Genomic DNA, 16005 nt, shown 5'->3' on the forward strand with positions numbered 1-16005 from the left:
GATTGGCCTACTGCTCTTTCGGTTTCTATTTTATTGGTATCTGCTCTAAACTTTATTTATCTTCTCGTGCTGGATTTAGCCTTTATTTGCTGTTCTTTTTCCAGCTCCTTCAGGTGTCATTTTAGGTTGTGGATTTGAGACTTTTCTTGTTTCTTGTGAAAAGCCTGTTTGGCTATATACTTCTCTCTTATGACTGCCTTTGCTGTATCCCAAAGGTTTTGAACAGTTGTTTTTCCATTTTCATTTGCTTCCCTGATTTTTTCTTCTGTAATTTGCTGGTTGACGCATTTGTGCTTTAGTAGGATGTCTTTACTCTGCATGTATTTGTGTTCCTTCCATATTTTCTGTTGTGATTGAGTTCAAGTTTTAAAGCATTGTGATATGAAAATATGCTGACATAATCTCAACCTTTTGGTACCAGGTACCTGATTTGTGACCCAGTCTGTGATGTATTCTGGAGAAGGTTCCATGCACACTTGAGAAGAATGAGTATTCTGTTGTTTTAGGATGAAATTCTCTGAATATATCTGTGAAGTCCATCTGGTCCAGTATTTCATTCAAAGCCCTTGTTTTCTTGTTGATCTTCTGCTTAGATAATCTGTCCTTTGCTGTGAGTTAGGTGTTAAAGTCCCCTAGCATTTTTGTATTATTATAAATGTGTTTCTTTAGTTTTGTTATTAATTGGTTTATATAATTGCCTGTAGCCAAGTTGAGGCATATTGTTAGATTTTTTTTGATAGATCCTTTAATTATGATATAGTGTCCTTCTTCATCTCTTAATGCAGTCTTTAGTTTAAAATCTAATTTGTCTGATAAAAGGATTTCTACCCCAGCTTTCTTTTCATGTTCATTAGCATGATAAATGGTTTCCCACCTCTTCACATTCAATCTGGAGGCATCTTTAGGTCTAAAATGAGTCTCTTGTAGAGTAGACAGCAAATGAATGGGTCTTGTTCTTTTTTCCAATCCTGATACCCTATGTCTTTTGATTGGAGCATTCAGTCCATTTGCAGTCAGAATAATTATTGAAAGATATGAATTCCATGCCCTTGTATTATGAATAAGATCGCTGTTTCTGTAGATTGTCTGTGTTTCTTTCTGGTTTGTTACCTTTGGGCTCTCTCTTTGTTCAAAAGATCCCTTTTAATATTTTTGCAGGGCTGGTTTAATGTTCACAGATTCCTTTAGTTTCTGGTTGTCCTAGAAGCTCTTTATCTTTTCTTCCATTCTGAATAACAGCCTTGCTGAATAAAGTATTCTTGGCTTCATGTTTTTTCTCCTTTAGCACTTGGAATATATTATGCCAGTCCTTTGATCTGGCAGGTCTCTTTGGACAGGTTTGCTGCTAGCCTTATGTTTCTACACCTGTTGTTTAAGGACGTCTTCTTCTGAACTGCTTTCTGGATTTTCTCTTTATCTCTGAAATTTGCAAGCTGCACTGTTATAGGTCTAGTTGTTGGCCTATATTTATTGATTTTCAGGGGGGTTATCTATGCCTCCTGGACTTCAATGTCTGTTTCCTTCCCCAGATTAGGGAATTTTTCTGCTATAATTTGTTCAAAAAACCATCTGCCCCTCTCTGTCTTTCCTCTTCCTCTGACCCCAATGATTTGTATATTGTTTTGCTTCATGGTATCACTGATCTCTTGAATTCTCCCTTCATCATCTAGTAGTTGTTTATCTCTCTTGTTCTCAGATTCCTTATTCTCCATTAAAACGGCTTCTATATAACTGACTCTCTCTTTGTCTTGTTTATCCTAGCAGTTAGAGCCTCCATCTTTGATTGCATCTCAGTAGTAGCCTTTTTGATTTCTACCTGATTAGATTTTAGTTCTTTTATTTCTCCAGAAAGGGATTCTCTAGTGTCTTTTATGCTTTTCTCAAGCCAGCTAGTATCTTTAAAATAGTTGTTTTGAATTCTAGTTCCTACATCTTATTTATATCCATAGGGATTAAGCCCCTGGCAGTGAGTATTGCCTCTTATTCTGTCTTTTGGGATGAGTTCTTCTGTCTTGTCATTATGTCCAGAAATGAATAGATAAATGAGACAGAAAACACAAAAACAGCAAAATAAGCACCAGAGAAATATGTACTACACAAATAAGAGGACAACTGAAACCAAAAAGAGAGAATAAAATTTAACAAAAAGTTGAATAGAACAGAACAATAAACTAGATCCTGGGTGTATTTTGGTCTGTTAGAAGAACTTAGATCTCAAACTAGGAAAGAAAGAAAAACTTATATACATTCAAAAATAAAATTTAATATAATGAAAGGTAACCAAATATATAGATATAGGTATAAATGTAAAAATGAAAATTAGAAAGAGTTTAAAAAAAAAGAGTTGATAAAATAAGAAAACAGCTGAGGAGGAAAAAAAAAGTAAGACTATAAGAAGTCTAAAGAATGATAAGACAAAACCATGGACGCTATATAGTGATTTCCCGAAGAGGTAAAGTTTTGCAGTTCTCTATGATCAGTAAATTCAGTAATAGCCAGAAATTCCTGCTTCTCCTCTGGGGGAAGGGCCTGTTGCACTGATTCTCAGCTGTGTTTGCCTGGGAAGAATTGTACCACCCTTTCCAGCGGCCCAGGCTCAGTGCAAGGGGCACCAGTTTGTTTTATGTGCTTATGTTGTTCCCTGAAGGCTTTTAGCGCTAACTGGGGAGTGGACATGAAAATGGCAGCACCCTGATCTCTAGCCCCAGAGCTGATAGTTCCCACACTGCACTCTTCAGTGAGCCCTCACAGAAAAGCAGTCAATCACTTTTGTCTCCCTGATTTCCACTGAAACTCTATGTTCACCCCAGCATGTGACCGAGCACTTTTATCTCAGACACACAACCCCATTTTGAGTCTCCAAAATTTATGGACTCCTACACCGCACCTTTGCCTCTCCTCCTGGGGAAAGGATTGGGGTCTAGCCTTGGTTCTGTCTCTTGATGGGCCCCTGCTTGGAGAACCATCACTGGACCATGTAGCGGTTTGCAGTTTATGGCAACTCTGAGCAGAAATCCAGCACATGGACTCACTGTTCGTAGCTGGCTTTCACTCTGTGATGCTTGGGAAATGCCATGCACAGTCACCCCTGTTCTATTTGTGACCTTGGGGATCCTGAGACCATGCTGTCCCACCTGGGATTCTGCTGGCTTTGCCCCCTGAGCACCTTTCAGGCAGACTTTTAAAAGTACTGCTTTGAGCTCCACTGCTTATAACACTTTCTGGTACCCAACTCATGGAGGCTCCCATTCCCCCACCCCTGTGGTTTATTTCCATTATATCACCTCAGACTCACATCTCCACACATCCCACCTTAAAAAAAAAAGTGGTCACTTTTCTATTTGTAGATTTACAGGAATTCTTTCGCAGATGTCCAGTTGTTTCACAGGTGTTCAGAATGATTTGAAAATGATTTAGCTGAATTCCAGGGACCAGACAAAATTAGGGTCCCCTACTTCTCTGGTATCTTAACTCCTCCTCCCATTTCCATTTTTATTTCCTGTGTTCATACTTTGGACTTTTAAATTCTCTTCCCAAGAGTCAATACAGTTATTTTGAACTCTATAAATGACTTGTGTATCATTTGGTACCCCATGTGTGTGTGTGTGTGTGTGTGTGTGTGTGTGTGTGTTTCATTCCATCAATGATCTTGCTTTTTCTTTCAGGTTATGTTCCCTGAAAGGCTGAGCATGGTAAATAAAACACCATACAAAAATCTGAGGCTTTGGGTGACATCTGCTTAGAGAGGCTTTACATTTACTCTTTGCAGATAGCAAAGGGCTGTAGTAGCCATGCTGTGATCATTAAACTTTATGTGTCATTTGACCTACTTGTTTGGTTGAACAATAGTCTGGATGTTCCTGTAATGGTATTTTATACATCTACTTAACAACTTCAGTAAGTTGGTTTTAAGTGAGGAGGATTTTTTTTTTTTCAGTTTTGAGGGTGGATGTCATCCAATCACTTCAAGGCTTTACATGCAAAAATTGGTACCGTGCCAGAGAAGAAATTCTACCTCAGGTCTTTAACATGGAAATCCTACCTACTTTCCAGGCACTATATGGAATTTGGATGTTATGGCCTCCTCACTCAGGTCAACTTTCTCAATGGTCCAAGTTTGTAAATGGTCTAAATGTACGTGTGAACAAATGTATATTCCCTAACACAGGGTTGAAAATAATTTCTAGGGGCGCCTGGGTGGCACAGCGGTTAAGCGTCTGCCTTCAGCTCAGGGCGTGATCCCAGCGTTATGGGATCGAGCCCCACATCAGGCTCCTCCGCTATGAGCCTGCTTCTTCCTCTCCCACTCCCCCTGCTTGTGTTCCCTCTCTCGCTGGCTGTCTCTATCTCTGTCAAATAAATAAATAAAATCTTAAAAAAAAAAAGAAAATAATTTCTAATATGTACTTTACATTAAAATTTTAGGCATATTGTCGAATGATACATATTCTTTTTTTAAATAATGGCTTTATTGAACTATCATTTACATACCATATACTTCTTCAATTTAAAGTGTACAATTCAACGGTTTTTAGTATATTCACAGATCTGTGCAACCATCCACACAATCTATGTTAGAATGTTTTCATCGCAGCTAGAGGATATTCTAAGCCCAGTCGAAGCATTCCCTGTTTTACCCTCCCTCACCCACCCACTCCTGCCCATAGCCCTAGGTAGCTGCTAATCTATTTTCTGTCTCTATGGATTTGCCTATTCTGGACACTTCATATAAGTGGAATGGTACATTATATGGTCTTTTAAGATTAGCTCCTCCAGGGGTGCCTGGGTGGCCCAGTCAGTTAAGGGTCTGATTCTTGATTTTGGCTCAGATCATGAGTTCAGGGTCATGAGATCAAGCCCCATGTTGGGTTCTGCACTCAGCACAGAGCCTGCATGAGATTCTCTCTCTCCCTCTGTCCATGCCCCATTCATTCTTTCTGGAAAAAAAAAAGAAAGGATTCTCTTCTTCCATTTAGCATGTTTTCATGGTTTTGATTTGCATTGATCAACGGTATGTGTTTTAAGGGCACAGTTTTTCAATTACTGGAATAATTATGTGTGAATCCCCCACTAAAATCATGAACATGCTGATTTCTTTTTATAATTTTTCTTCTTATATTGAAGTTAGCCTTTTGAGGGTTCAAAATTTCAGGGCAACTTTTTCTTCCTAGTTCTCTTAACCTTTATTATTATTGTAGTGCCCTCTCCATCTCAAGTCCCAGTTTTTGTCTAACAGTTTACAAATACTCACATTTGCTTTTAAAAATTAGTATTTGCATATTGTAATTGTTTTCCGTTTGAGTGTCTTCATACCTTTCTTGTTTTTACCTAGCTGAATTTTTTTTTCTTTGTTTTTTACCTCATCAGTCAGTCTCTGTTCCCTGGCTCCAATTCCCAGTTTTCTCCTTCGTGAGAAACTATGAAGCACAGAGGTCTGTGCTGTAAGAGTCACTCATGTGCTGAGGACAGCTTCACTTTCAGAGTGATATTTGCTCCCTTATACTTGTTCCAACATGCTCTTAAGGAAAAAATACTTTAAAATATTTTCTTGAAAATTTTAGCATTTTCTAGCAGAATTGTTGAGGTATTCTGATATAGCATAATGTGACAGAAGGGAATAGCTCCATATTTCTTTCTAAAAGTAGAAATCTACAAACAAAACATTATTTTGCTATTGACACAAAAAACATGCCTTCGAAAAACAGACCTATTCAAGAAATACCTCCAGTGATGCAAATAGGTTGAAAGGTGTGCATAAAGGATTAAAGTGGGGACTCATGAAGGATATGAAGATGGTTTCTTATGGATTGGGGTGTTATTCATAAAAGGAGGGAAACATGATTATATTTACACATATCACTGTTTATGGTTAAACCAGATATAAGTGAGAATATATGGTAAATTCGTATATTCTCTCCAAGGTGTAAAGTATGGTAGAGTGCAGATAACGAGTCATTTGGTCTAAGGGAAGATCTGTGTAGCATAATCCGATAAGAGTAGTTACTGTAACTGAACCAATAGATCTGTCACATTAGGAAAGGTCTCTTAAAAATAGGGTAATGCAAAAAAATCAAAATGAATTTTTGAGAAGTATTATAAAATAAAAATTGCCCCATCCAGGTGTAACTCTCTCAAATACGTTGCATTCCACAAGACTAGCCGTTTATCCCCTATGTTCACGAAGCTGAATGGTTTGAGAGATGTCCAAAGGGAAAATACTTAGCACTGTTTCACAATTTGACTCTCCCTACATTAAGGGTGGGACGTTCTAATTGAGGCCCTTTGGGTCAGTAAAGTATGTGAGGGCATCGTGTGTTGACAGAAATTGTGTGTTGAGAGGATTTTCTCATCTTTGCAAAGGCACAGTTCAGAAAGAATCGTTTGTACTGATTTTTGATCAGTACCAAAGGACAGATTGCTGGATAACAATGGGATAGAATTATAGTGATGTTCTCCAGCCCTTTTACATTACGTTTATAACTTACATAAATGGTAAGGAAGCTATTACTCCAGTAAAAGAAAACAAAGCAGCTCACCAGCGCCAGGATTGTGTGGGTGGCCTTGGTTTCAGGAGAGGGTCTTGGGCTGAGGCTGGTCCTGTGGACATGCTGGACTGTCTTGCGATGTGTGAATAGGAACTTTAACATGTACACACTGGTCCAGACCATGAGGAACACACACAGGGAATCTCGTAAGACCATGCACCCTAGAAAGACAGCTGATTGAATGTAATCATGATTCATCCCAATACAGTATGTCCGAGAATAGAATTTGTCATGTTCTGTGCTGTTGTAGGGGGCCACAAAGTTTATGATGACACAGATGTAGATCAGCATGTTGATGACCCAGAAAGAACAGAAGGCAGGAAAAATTGTATGTGGAGAATTTGGGCTTGAGCCATGACCGCCTAGAGTTGCTGGGAGTGATAATGATAGCCTGAACAATACTCAGGAAAGATGTGGTGCAGAGGGAAAGACTTCGGAAGACTCTGTACAGGTACATCACTACCTTACAACTAATGTCATCTAGAAAATTTCTTACTCCAAAAGCATTCATTACCTCTGGAATCCCACTGAAAAGAATTGTCAGGAAATTCACTAACATCAATGGGTAAATATCACATCTATAGGCTTCTTTGTAAGTAGCGGGACTAAGAAGGTGTTGATGAGTAAAACCAGTAGCAATTTGTTTCCAATAGAAGCAATAAAAATTTGAAAGAGAATGAACACTCCCAAAATAGTATCACTTGACACTATCACATTCATTGACCTCTTTACTTTGATACACTCTTGCACAGATTAAAAAGGAACCCCAAATGTTTTGTAAGCCTGATGGAAATCATGGAATCATATGGAGACCCCATAAGGTATGATGATCAGTAGTTGTGCAGATGCTCTGTAACAACATTCAGGAAAGTAAGAATTAGTTCTAGAGGTAAATATCAAGGATTATTGATGTCACTTCACGGAAATACATATTGGATGAGATAAAGCATGCTTTTTATGAAAACATAACTGTAATTCTAAGAAATAAGTATCTGAAGTAGATTATTTTTGTTCGTCAAAAAATATTTCAGATTTATACAGATTCCATTTATGTTCTATATGTATGTTATGAACTTAAGCTCAAATATTTGAATGAATTTCCATCTTCTGCCATGAATAATAAAAAATTATTACATATTTTAATGCATAGAATTACGTTACTATTGTACATGACACATACATTATTGTTATAATCTTTCATCAGGAGAAGACTCCAACCCCACAGTCAGGCATGACCATCTGGCTCTTTAAATGTCTTTTCTGACCCTCTTACACACCTTTCCCAACTCCAAGACCCTTTCAATGTACATGATATCATATCATTCCTGGGTCAGTACACTGCATCCTCCAGTTCTGTTTTGAAAACTCACACACCTTTTTATCCTACACTAAAGTCACTGATTCTCTTGAATCTCTCTCAGGTAGTGGGATTTATCTCTCCCCTGTCCCCTATAATACCAGGCCTGAAGGAGGGAATGTCTTCTTTGATCCCCAGCATGTTCAGATAATTCTTCATCACTCCAGCTTTGAAGCAACTTGTCATCAGTCTACATCCACCACTGCCCATGTGGAGGTAATCTACTCACCCCAAATCACTCCCTTTCTTAGCACTTGACTGACTGTAACACTCCCCAGTTAACCTCCTGTCACATTTTTGGTGATCATAGTATCCACACAAATGACTTCTCCAGTATCCTCAACCTCTCACATTTGTGATTTCCTCTCCTCCAACACTCCTCCTCTGCCCTCCCCCACCTCATCCACACTCTCCCACCCACATACTAGAGTTTGTCATTGCCAATATTGTAAATTCATTATGTGTCACTTCCAAGCATCTAATCCTCCTGGTACGAGTTATTTCTTGCTTACTTTATGTAATCTCTGACTCCAAAATTACTTTGACATCACCTGTGTCTGCAAAGCATTGATCTCTTTGCTCTCCACAATATCTCCTCATCTCTCCTCTTCACCTAAACTTCCTTACTCCAAGATTATAATCATTTCCTGCAAAGGGATATGATGCCTTCACTTTATTCCTGCCTCTATAGTCCCCACAGACACACATAGTCTGCCTAGTTCACATCATTCTACTCAGATAAACAAGGCTAGAGAAAAAGACATAACCATATTAAGTGAACTTATATTAAATTCTTCACCACTTAGCTCCAGCAAGCTTTCGTTTCAGCCAGCAATCACACTAAATTTTCTAGAGTATTCTTTGAGTATTCACTTTCTCACTCCTCTTGATGATTATTTCATAACCTGTCCATTCTCCAACTACCAACAAATCCTCTCCAAATCATTGAACTTTACATCAAAAAAATAATAAAAGAAAAGAAAAGAAAAGAAAAATCTCATATTCAATTGATGGTGCATTGCATATTTTCTATTGAGATATAATTGAAATGAAGCACTCTGTTAGTTTCAGATATACATCACAGTAATTTGATATTTGTATATATTGCAAAATGATCAACATCATAAGTCAATTTAACATCCATCACCACGCATAGTTACAATGTTTTCTCTTGTAATGACAACTTTTAAATTCTACACTCCAAGCAACGTTCAAATATACAGTATAGCACCATTAACTATGGTGTCCATGCTGCCCATAAAATCCCCATGACTTATTTTTTTAAAACTGGAAGTTTATACCTTTTGACTCCCTTCATCCATTTCACCCACCCTCCAATCTCTACTTCTGTCAATTCCCAGTCTGACTTCTGTATCTATGAATTCAGTAGACATTTTGGGAATTTTTCTTAATTCCACATGTAAGTGAGGTCATACAGTATTTGTTTTTCTCTGTCTGACTTACTCAACTTAGCATAATACCAGCAAGTTCCATCCACATTCTTGCAAATGGCAAGAATCCCTTATTTATTGTGGCTGAATTATATTCCATTGTGTGTGTATATATATATATACATATTCCATCATATGTATGAATAGGCCATTATATATTGTGTGTGTGTATGTATTATATATAATATCCCATTACAATATATTCTATTGTGTATGTGTATACACCATATTTTCTTCATTCATTTATCCATCAATAATCTCCATATTTAATTTAGAAAAATAAATCAATCAAAAGATATTCCCCCAAATTCCACCAGTACATCAATCCCACTTTCTGTATCCTTGCTCAGAACCTCAGCTTTGTCCTCTGGCTCTGAGAATGGGTTGTCTATGTTTTTTGTCACACTCCATCCATGACTTTGTGCAATAAATCTGGAAATATCTTTCCTGCTCAAGATCCTCTCTTATGTCATTCTTTTCTGTCTCAGGCATTATCAAATTTCCCCCCTCAACATGCAAATGTACTGTGTTTCTTGCATATTTCTTGAACAACGTCTTCTTTTCTTTTTAACCATTCTCCTCTGAGGAATTGTCTCTATACCTTGTCTCCAATTTCTTACATCTCAATTGCTCTTGATCCCGGAAAGTGGTAGACTGCAAAAATGCCCATAAATTCTCCCCTGACCTTGAGGTTGCACCCATAAGGTGGCTTTTCTCTGTCCCTTTAATGTGGGTTTTCACTTGGCTTGTTTTGGCCAGTCTGAGTAGAGTAAACATGGCACAAGCAATATCTTGATAAGTGCCCTTAGGTGCAGCTTGCTGTCCTACCTCATTGCAAACCCACCACACCACCATGTGACACATCCTAGACTTTCATGGGCTGAGCAACCACAGAGAAGAAATCTTCAGCCAAATTCCAAAACTATATGCAAAGCCATTCCATTCCAAGCAACATCAAAACTCATATGACACACCAGTCATCCCCTAGTTAACTACTGACATGACCGCACTTGCATGAGAAAGCATAGCCCAGAAGTAAAACACTCACAATAAAAAAGTCACATGTAGTATGATTATATTTATACAAAATATCCAAAATGCATAAATCCTTAGACAGAAAGCATACATGTGATTGCTAGAGATTAGAAGGATGAAGGATAGAGGAGTGACTGGGTGGGGAGGGGGTGTCTGTGCTTTCTTTCAGGTGATGAAATGTTTTGAAACTTAACAAAGTAGTGGTGGTACAACATTGCTAATATTATAAATGCCACTGAAAGGCACACTTTAAGATGGTTAATTTTATGTCATATTCATTTCACCTCAATAAAATATATAAATATCCATCTAAATAATTGTAAACTGTATGCACCAAGATATAAACAAGAATAATGGACTGTGAAGAGTTGATTTATCAGGAAATGCTAAGATGTCTTACCTTTAGGGAATCTCTTCACATAATCGTCTATATTAACATCCTAAAGAAAAAAGAAGCATGATTATCACAGTAAATGGGAAAAATATATTCATATATATTTAATATCCATTTTATCATAAATGGATAAAATAAGTGGATAAAAATAAAATTGTACAGTGTATTATAAATACAAAGGAAAGTATTAACTGTGCAAGGTAGCAACCTAATATAAACAGAACAAACTAATACTTTATGAAACACTGCATATTTATTAGTCAAAAATGTCAGATTTGTACCAACTATCCGGTCCCGATTTTTATTGCATTTTATCTCTTAAGATATGTGGTAAAGAATTGTAAAGGATAAGCACTCCAAAAGTCAAAAAAACTGTGATTTTATCATTTAGTGAGGATAATATTGTCTACACTGAATATAAGGTTAAAACTCTAGATGGGGCACCTGGGTGGCACAGCGGTTAAGCATCTGCCTTCAGCTCAGGGCAAGATCCCGGCATTATGGGATCGAGCCCCACATCAGGCTCCTCTGCTATGAGCCTGCTTCTTCCTCTCCCACTCCCCCTGCTTGTGTTCCCTCTCTCGCTGGCTGTCTCTATCTCTGTCAAATAAATAAATAAAATCTTTAAAACAAAAAACAAACAAAAAAAAACTCTAGAGAAAAATATTTAATAGATACTGCAACTCACGCTTGACTAGACAATGTAATTTTAGAAAATAAAAGATTTACAATAACAGTAATATTATGACATAATCTCAAATTTTGCAAAAATTTCTTGGATAAAATTATATAAATCAATAGACAGAAATTAAGAAGGACAGAAATAAGTAACACTACATTGACATTTATAAATCAGAATATCCACTCTCATGAAAGGTCAATTGTTATGTATATTTAAAATTTATGAAATAAAATGCAAAATTTATGAAATGAAATCAAAATGCAATTTTCAACAGAATCTAAACCCCTTTGTTGCATTGAACTTAACCAATCCTTTCTATATGTTGTTTGTCAAATCAGAGGATGATGAAAAGCCAAGAAATATGAAGAAACACAAGACAATATGTGGAGAGAATGGTTAAAAGAAATGAGGAAATAGGTGGAAGAGATGAAAGGAAACATAGGAGAAAGAGAATTAAAATCAGGAGAGGACAGTTAACCGAATTGAAAAAGTAAAGAGAGAGACAATAAATATGAAGCATCAAGTGACACTAGAAAGAGCAGGAGGGTGGAGGTAGTGTCATCCCAGCAGGGAAATCAGCTAAACAGAATGAGGGGAAAGAGAGAGAGAGAAAAAAACAAACACCAGAACAAAGTGGAGGCAGGCAAACAGCTACAGAAAATTGTGCAAATAAAAAAGGCACAGAAGCAAAACGAGGATTATGGTAAAGGTAAAGTTTAACAAGAAATAGAAAAAATATTGGGATATATGTCTGTCAGAATAAATTAGAAATCATGAGATGGGGAACTTTAGGAAATCAAGAAAAAAGAATACTTTTCCAGAAGCATTAATTATCTGAGAAGCAAACTGCTTTGAAAACATTTAGATAGGATTGTGGAGACCCACTTAAACTTTCAAAGTTATGATAAAGATAATTTTAAAGTAAGGACATTTGAGATTCAATGGTTGCAGGAAAAAAGTCTTCTAGGAGCTTCTTTCCCTCACTGAAAGTAGGAACATCTGGGAATGAAACTGTTAGAAAAAAAAAATCCCCTCTCTGGGTAGTTTTTATGACCATGAATAGGATGAAAAATACCACTTACACCTGCATAGACAATGATCATCCCAAACTTTTTGTTTCTCCCTTTTGTTCCCCTGGACCTACTTGTTCATCTCATAAATCCTCTTCACCCTCACTCCATTTCCTTATTGAGCTTGGGTATAAAAACTCCTAATTTAGTAATTTACAAGACATTCTTTGTGAGCTCCCAGAGGCCCATGAACAAATTTGGGGTTTTTCCTCCTGTTCATCTGTCTTTTGGAGGTGTAATTTGCAGGGCCCAGACCCAACATAAAAGAGGAGAGGAAAAGGATGTCCTCCCAATCATAATCAACAAGAACCATAAAGCTCAAAAAAGATATAAATTGATATAATTTAAATATCAGAAAGCACTTACAAGTGTGAGGAACAGTGTGAAAGCAATCAAAAATAAGGAACTAATAACAAAATTCACGAACAAACAAAAAAGAATTTTATTACCATATTTGGCAACAAATGGTGAGATGAATTAAAAATTAAAATTCCAAATCAACAAAAAGAGTTGTGGAAGAGAAAAAAAGAAGAAGAAGAAAGAAAAGTGGGCATGAAAGAAAGAGAAAAAAAAGACACTAATAGCAGAAACAAAGTTGGGAGGGAATGGACTGAATTAGTAGGAAAAGAAGAAGAAAGAGAAGAAAGTGTAATCACAATATGAATTTATACAAACTTGAATTCAAGTAAAAATCATGGAAGCAAACACCTAGAAATTCATCTTAAAGAAAGCAGCTTTTCTTTTTCACATTAGTTTATAAATCTGAATGTGGGAATGATATATTTTTAGACAGTATTCCATATAGATATGTAAAGTTTGGAAGGAATTGAAATTTATACACCACATTTTCTTAATGTTTTTAAAATTTCTGAATTCTGTGCCACATTACTGGTCCATAAAAATATTTTAAATGATTTTTAAATTAGACTTGCAAAGAGAGACATAGAAGACATGTAGATGAAAAGAACACTATACAGGAATAAACGAGAGTGAAAATAAACTCACTAAAAGTTTTTAAGTTTATTATAAAATTAGAACATGTGCAAGAGGAAAGCAGAGCACATATGAATGATAGTAACAGGTGCTTAGTCTTATATGAAAGGGCTTTATAGAAGAATGAAAAATAGTACAGAAACTATGTTAAAGAATGTAAAGAAATGACAGAAAGGAATAAAACATATGCATTTAATAAAACAGAGGCACAGAAAAGAAAGGGAGTAACAAAACTGGAGTTTAAAAGGAAAAGCAGGGAAAAATTCAGGATTAAATTAAAAATAGAGTTTTAAAGACTAAATAAACTCAGAGAAATGAGAATGGATGCAAACAGTCATAGAAGGTGAAAGATCAGTAAAGGCATAAACAAACATAAAATGTAAGGTATATTAAAAATAAAACAAATCTCAATATAACAGGTGAGTTTGAAAATTGCAAAGTGAAAGAAAAACTCGATAATTTTAATCAGAGCAAGGAGACTTAGAGATGCAGAGCAATGAGAGGAGAAGACAGAAGAATAAAAAATGGAAAAGGAAAGAGAGATGAGAGAAGCGGAAGAGAAAATAAATGATAAGGGAAAAAATGGTAAGTGTGGGAGTAGGACCACACAGAGAGGAGACTTACTGTGAAAAACAAAAGACTTAGCATAAGAAGATCTGAAACAAAAAAGGAATTGAAGAAGCAAAATGGCAAAAATGGCCAGGTCTCTTCTTTCATGCAAGAGCTGCAGACAGGGAGAGGACTGACTTCATGTGAGCTCCTCAGCACTGCAGAGGACACCTCTGATGGGCTGCAGCTGGGTGCAGGGGCCTGGATCCAGGGCTGTAGGAGGGGCGGGTTGCTGGATCCCCAAGGACTGGAAACTGGTTTGTGCAGGGTGAACTTCTTGATTTGTCCAGAGGAATCACAAATTATAACAAATCCTCTTGATAAGCTCAGAAATGATTTAATTAAAGTCAGCACCTGCGGTCACAAACGTCTCTTCCTAAATTGATGAGTGATTGAAGAGAGTTCTACAAGACCAGAGGAGGAAGTACACTTGGAGTGCTCATTGTTTTCAGCTGCTAGAAAACAAAGGGCTTTTATGGCTCTAGTCAAAGTACAGCCATCCAGAGTAATTTTTTCTCTGCTGAGACTTCTATGGATCCATAGCTCAATTTGGAGTGTCGAAGTCGACATTGATTTAGTTAAAATATATATAAATGCTAGTGCTCAAGGTTAATAACCGAAGCTGAGTATTCAATTCAATACTTAATACAGAATAAAAACTATAACTAATATAACTATATAACTTAAGCTATTTATTCTGTGGCTTTTATTTTTCTTTTTGGAATTACTACATTGTTAAAAAATTACATTTTTCATAAACCAGTCTGGTTGAAAAACAAAATGACCCTGATATTGGTGTAGGGCCCAGGCCAATGAGATAAGTGCTGACTCCAGATTTCTTCGTACGTTATCAACATGGTCAGTTAGTTCCTGTTTCTCTGAAGTGAGCCCTACAAAGTTTGGTCCCATGCTAATGTGTATCATGTGGGAAGGTAGAGGTTCTTTCCTGCTCATATCCCTGCAGTGTACCCCCTTCTTTCATAACACAGGAACCAAACCCCAAAACATCAGACCAAAGGCACCATCTCATCTCAACTGATCACTGGACAACTATGTACCAAGTGGTCAAGGTTTCAAAGGTCCTCAACAATGCACATGGCAATGATCATCCTTAAGGCGGTATATTCAGATGGAGACCATAGATTAGTGAACAAATGAGACACAAATAATGCTGTAATTGTGCTCCTATTTTTTCAGTGAAAGAAGCATAATAGTAAATTGGGGGAAAAAAGTGTATGTCAAATCATTTCCTGGTGCAGGCAGGAGGATTTGCATTTTGAAAGGAGGGGTCAGGATGGGCCCTGCTTCTAAGGTGAGGTTTCAGCAAAGACTGAAGGAGATGAGGAAAGGGTATCTGGGAACCTGGTAGGGGAGCACTGCAGCCAGAGGAAGAGGGCTGTCACACCACATCCTCCTTAGCCATTTGCCCACTGATGGACACTTAGGTTGCTTCTATATCTTGGCTCTTGTAAATAAAGCTGCTATAAGCACAGGGGTGCCTATATCTTTTCAAATTACTGTTTTTGTTTCCTTTCTCTTTCCCAGTAGTGGAATTATGGGACCATAAGGTAGTTCTCTTTTTAACTTTTAGAGAAACTTCCATGTTTGCCACAGTGGCTCCACCAGTTTGCATTCCAATCAAAGTGTAGGAAGGGTTCCTTTTTCTCCACATCCTTGCCATCAATTGTTGTTTCTTATGGTTTTTGTTTTAGCCATTATGACAGGTGTGAGGTGATATCTCATTTTTGTTTTACTTTGCATTTTCCTATAGGGGAAAGGAGGGAAAATGGAATGGGAAGTCATCAGTGAGGGAGAAAAACCATGAGAGACCCTGGAGTATAGGAAACAAACTGAGGGTTGCTGGAGGGT

At 37.1% G+C, this 16005-nt stretch overlaps 1 pseudogene; it reads right to left on the reverse strand.

Moving 5' to 3' along the window:
- Positions 1–6287: 6287 nt before the first annotated feature.
- On the reverse strand, positions 6288–7265 carry LOC113261931 (vomeronasal type-1 receptor 4-like; annotated as a pseudogene).
- Between the last annotated feature and the right edge of the window lie 8740 nt (positions 7266–16005).

This window comes from Ursus arctos, unplaced genomic scaffold (assembly GCF_023065955.2).
Source record: "Ursus arctos isolate Adak ecotype North America unplaced genomic scaffold, UrsArc2.0 scaffold_5, whole genome shotgun sequence".
Classification (NCBI taxonomy): Eukaryota; Metazoa; Chordata; class Mammalia; order Carnivora; family Ursidae; genus Ursus; species Ursus arctos.